Source organism: Corythoichthys intestinalis, chromosome 10 (genome assembly GCF_030265065.1).
Source record: "Corythoichthys intestinalis isolate RoL2023-P3 chromosome 10, ASM3026506v1, whole genome shotgun sequence".
NCBI lineage: Eukaryota > Metazoa > Chordata > Actinopteri > Syngnathiformes > Syngnathidae > Corythoichthys > Corythoichthys intestinalis.
Window position 1 is genome coordinate 58063526 of NC_080404.1, and position 6000 is coordinate 58069525.

Consider the following 6000-nt stretch of genomic DNA (forward strand, 5'->3'; position numbering starts at 1 on the left):
CAATCACAATTAAAAACGCACAATAAACAGTACGAAAGGGATTATATTCAGCCGTCGCCGCTGGATGCTTCACAAGCAAAAAATGTGCGCGCAGACTGTCACACGGCTTCTCTGTGTGTGGGGTGGGCGGGTGCGTCTGTACATACCTTCGCTTCCCGTTCTACGCTTCCTGTGCCAAAATTAAAGCATGCATCATAAAACAAAATTCAACATTAAAATAAAAACGACAAAACTCCAACGTCGTAAGGTCAAAATCGCGTAAGTCGGGTCCGTCGTAACCCGGGAAGTACCTGTACCTATTCTGTAGCGTTTTAGCAAAAAGAAATCAATTTCCAGTTAAATCATGTAAATCAAACTGTAGCCAATACTAATTTAACAACCACCAAAAACGTCACATTAGTATTTTGTTTGCGCACTTCTGGGGGCGATGGAACACTGCTCCAACGTCTTTTTTTCTTTGTTACTGACCACAGCAGAACAAACCACTGCGCAGGTTCTCTGGAAACACGTCACAGGCAGCACAGTTCCGCAGTATTCCGTGCAAAGCGTCAGTCAATTTCAACACACTCTAATCGGTCCTGTGAAAAATCATGAAAACCGGACATTTACATGAATTTTTAAACCTGCCGAACAGCCTGGACATTATGTAAAAAGTGAGCATTTCCGGGCAAAAGAGGCTGTTTGGTCACCCTATTGTAACGTGTTAAACAAGACAAACATCCTGCTGTGGCTAACCGATTTAGCACAGATATCTATATCAGCTCCTTATCTGGTTTCCTGATTTGGAGCAGCTGTTGGCTTAATAAGTTGCAGATTCAACATTTGACCCAGACGGTCACGCTTAATTAGTGTGGTGAAACACGACTCAGACATTCAAATGAAAGTAAACACATTGTGCCGAAGCACGAAAACTAACCACAAATGGACATAGTGATAAAAGTGAAGCAGTTACTGCCCAGTTGTCATTGGCTTTGACTGTGAAAAGGAGCTTTATTGTATGGAAAGGGGATTAAACTGTTGACAATAGTATGCAGGGGTGAAAGTGGCTAGAATTTCTTGCCGGAACTCCCTGACGTGAAGGTCGCCACCGAGCCAGATTTTTTTTTTTTTTTTTTTTTTTGAGTCAAACCTCCTAAAACTACTGAAATACAAAGAAAACTGCTTTTGGCACAGCATAGACTTCATATGGTATTCACTGGGCCGTTAAATAGGGGGCCTGCATTGTTTGCGAGGCCGTCAAAGCTGACCGAGTGGAATCACAGACAAAGAGCTTTTTTCGTTGAAAATTCTTGTGAATAAATGCTTGAATACCGTAATTATAGAATTCAAAGTAAAACAGTTTCGATTCTTGGTTAAAAGCAAAAAAAAAAAAAAGTGCCGTTAGCATTTATTTGACGTAAATATGTTAGGGTGACCACATTTTGATTTCCAAAAAAGAGGACACTCGGCCCGGCCTCGAGATACTTGAATTGTACTCGAAATCCACTCAAAGATGCCTATATAACTTTAATATATTTAAACTGTGCCTCTTCCGTCTGGTTAGAAAAATTCAGTTTTATTTAAAAAAAAAAAAAAAAAACATTGGCCTATTTCCATATAGTATATATTATACACTATATGGAAATATTTTTTTACTCAACAGGCTTTATTCTTCCCAAAAAAAATAATCAAACCTTAAAAAAAAAAAAAAAAGAATAATGATTAAAAAAAAATATATATATATAATGCAGACCCATGGAAATGTAGTCCAGTCAATACGCACACACAGTAGGCTATGTGCCAACTCAACATTTTTATAAATTACTATCACGACAAATGTCGTTGACAAATTGTTATTCCCACTCAATTTTTATTCTCATTCAGCGTTCTAGATTGGACGCAAACAATAACCGAAATAAACTGACAAGCATGTTTCCAAACACAGCAATTCAAAACTACATTGCCCATAACGCCTAGCGCGGCTGAGCGCACTGATAGCTTCCCTGTTAGCGAGTACCGGGCGAGGCAAAATCAAACTTTGCTATAAAAATTTACAATCATCGGCAGCGCAACAATGCGACACCAGATTACGCCAGTTCAAATCTCCGTCAGAAGTCAACAGTTGCCATTATATACATATTTATCGTAAAAAACTCCTAGGCGCTCCTATTTAAAATATAATACTAACATTCAACCAAATACACGAACACCGAACAATTAATACAAGATTAATACAATAAACTGCATCTCTGTTTACACATATAACCCAATATTCAACACACGTGATCGACATTAACAAGAGAGAAACCTACAAAAAGGTGTATGGAGCCACGTCTTAAAACTCCATGCTGTTGTCTGATTTCTTGCCAAACTGTCAACCGTCGTTAGATGGTGGTAATTCCACATGAAACAAAGGGTAAACTGCCAACAAAAAACAAGAAGAAGATGTACTCCTTCTCCCGCCCCTACTAGTCGGAGCCACATCAACGCAGGCAGGCGCTGCCTCCTAGCGACCGGAGGGATTCTCTTCAAATTGGTCCCGTGAAAAATCATAAAAACTGGACATTTTCATGAATTTATGAAACCCGGCCGGACCCTCCGGAAAGCACGTAATAAGAGGACATGTCCGGGCAAAAGAGGATGTTTGCTCACCCTAAAATATGTCGAAGTACAATACTAGTCTGTTAGTGAACGTAGCTAGCGGCCACCTGACGAAAACAGAGCTTTTCCAGTGAAATTTTTTTTGAATAAATGCTTAAATCCCCGAATTCATTATCGATATGGACGTAAAGCAGTTTCAATTCGTGGTTAGAAGCAAAAAAAAAAAGTGCCGTTAGCATTTATTTTACGTAAATATTGTGAACAATGATGCTAGTCATTAAGCAAATTGGCGGCTGCCATATGTAAACAAAGAGCTTTTTCTGTGAAAATTTTTGTGAGTAAAATAAAAAATCCCTGTATTCTTCATAGATATGGATGTAAAGCAGTTTTGATTCTTGGTTAAAAGCAAAAAGAAAACATGCAGTTAGCACTTATTTTACGTAAATATGTCAAAGTACAATGCTAGTCTTTTAGTGAATGTAGCTAGCGGCGGCCTTATGTAAACAGAGCTTTTCCAGTGAAAATTCTTTCCTTGCGCTTAAAGCTTTGATCCATTTTTTGTTGCATTTTTTATCGCTTCAATTCAACAAGCTTGATTGTTTTCTTCTTGGAGATTAGATGCGTTTGTGGCAGCCTTGCAGTTTTTTTGTTTGTTTGTTTTTATATAGCAGTTTGACAGTTGCCGTCATATTTTTGGGATCAAAGCACCAAATACCGGATCAGCGTTTTGGCCCCGAATCTTATACTGGAACGGCGTTCCGGCTAACTTTCACCCCTGATAGTATGCTGAAGGAATCTGACCTTTTAGCCAAACTGCCGGATTCACGCCAGCCGAACCGCCGGACCCGCGCTGGCGCAGCTCCAACGACCCGGGCGGCGGAAACCTGACCACCCAGCCAAAAGACCAAACTCTGCGCATTCACCTTAGTCTTAACTAAAGATGTCCCGATCGATCGACATCCCGATCGATCGGGACATCTTCAGTTAAGACTAAGGTGGTCCGATCACGTCATTTTCAAAGTATCGGAATCGGCAAAAAAATGGACATGGCTTTTTTTTATTTTATTTTTTTTTTTTATTAAACCGTTTTCTAATTGTATTTAACGTTACAGACAAAATGTCTTACATTCATCCAGTGTCTTTAGTTTTGGCTTAAAGTAAGGCTATCAGATGTATCGCGTGAACGGCAGTAATGCATTTTTTTTAATTAATCACGATAAAATATTTAATGCATTTAATGCATGCGTTGCACGACCCACTCACGCATTGTCGCGTTCAATCTATAATGGCGCCGTTTTACCGATATACAGAGCTAACAGGCAGCGTAAAATTAGTAGAGAGAATTTTGGCAGTCTTTGGAGCCTCTTTTTAATTGGCTAAAGCCTTAATATCCCTCTCTCAACAATTAGAAATATCGTGGGAAGCAATGTGGGGAAGAACGGTAGTGGTTGATCTTTTCCTTAACACCCTATGTTACTTCCCAACACAGAGGAGATATATCAATTGGTGCCCCTACCCACAGTGACTTCACAGTCACAGTTGCACTTCCCATCATGCATTTGGGCAGAACAGTTAAATGGCTACAGTATCATTTACTGAAAGCTCAACAAATACACTAGATGGCAATATTTAGTCACAATATACAAAGTCACATTTATCCTTTAAGAGTTACAAGTTTTTCTATCTGTGGATTCCTCTCACAGAAAGAATGTTAATAATGTAAATGCCATCTTGAGGATTTATTGTCATAATAAACAAATACAGTACTTATGTACTGTATGTTGAATGTGTATATTCATCCGAGTTTTATTCATTTTTTTCTTAATGCATTGCCAAAATGTATATGATCGGGAAAAATTATCGGGAATGATTGGAATTTAATCGGGAGCAAAAAAAAAAGCAATCAGATTGGGTAATATTGGGATCGGCAGATACTCAAACTAAAACGATCGGGATCGGATCGGGAGCAAAAAAAAAAAAACATGATCGGAACAACCCTACTCTTAACCCTTTGTACTGACTCACTTTTGAAAGTTGAAAGAAGGCTCCCCAAGAACAAGTTCACAATTTATTCGGGTCAACAGCGATCGAACAGAAAGGCGAAACAGGAACAGACTAAAGAGAGGAAGCAAGGTCACCAAATCACAAGTCAACAAAAGGTTCCCGAGAAAAATGGCCACGATTAGTTAAACATTCAGTCTTTTGAAGGCTCTTGCAGGGCGGGTTGTGGGCAGAAAGAAGGGTGTGTTTAGGTGTTGTTTAGGATTATTGTAATATGTTTGTGGATTGGACAGGAGGATTCGGGAGTGACCGATGTCAGGGCAACAAGGGTTGTGGATTTTGTCATCTCAGCGTCGTCATTGGCAGCATTGTCAGTCGTGTTATCAGTTGGATACCGGGCGTTCTCCGGTGTTCCTTGTGTTGGGACCGGGTGTCCCGCCATTTGTTCTGGACTGTCCGGAAGAACTGATTGCAGGAGTTGGTGCGTCAGTCTTGCTCAGTCAGTTGCATGACGCACGCGTTCGGCTTCCATGATAAGAAAGCGCCATGAATCTCTTTATGCCCTATATATTGCTTGTTTTCCTTAAACTATGGTATAAGTGCTATTTATTTTATATTGGGTGTGTTAAAGTAAGCAGTAGAGATGTCCGATCACGTCATTTTCAAAGTATTGGAATCGGCAAAAAAATATCGGCCATGCCTTTTTTAAATATATATATATTATATATATATATATATATATATATATATATATTTTATTATTATTTTTTATTAAATCGTTTTCTAATTGTATTTAACGTTACAGACATAATATGTTACACTCATCCAGAGTCTTTAGTTTAGGCTAAAAGTGGGCTTATCAAAGTTATCCCGATAACGGTGGTAATTATTTTTTTAAAAAATGTATCACGTTAAAATATTTAACGCTATTAATGCATGCGTTGCACGAACCACTCACGCATTGTCGCGCTCAATCTATAATGGCGCCGTTTTACCCATTTAGAGAGATAAAAGGCAGCGTAAAATGAGTAGAGTGAATTTTGGCAACCTTTGGAGCCTTTTTTAATTGGCTAAAGCCTTACAATCCCGCTCTCTACAATTAGAAATATCATGGGAAGCAATGTGGGGAAGCAAGGTAGCAATGGATCTTTTTCTTAACACCTTATGTTATTTCCCAACGCAGAGAACATATATCAATTGGTAGCCCTACGCACAGTCATGGTTCCACTTCCCATCACGCATTTGGGCATGGCTCCAGTATCATTTACTGAACGCTCAACAAATACACTAGATGGCAATATTTAGTCACAATATACAAAGTCACAAGTCTTTCTATCCGTGGATCCCTCTCACAGAAAGAATGTTAATAATGTAAATGCCATCTTGAGGATTTATTGTCATAATAAACAAATACAGTAC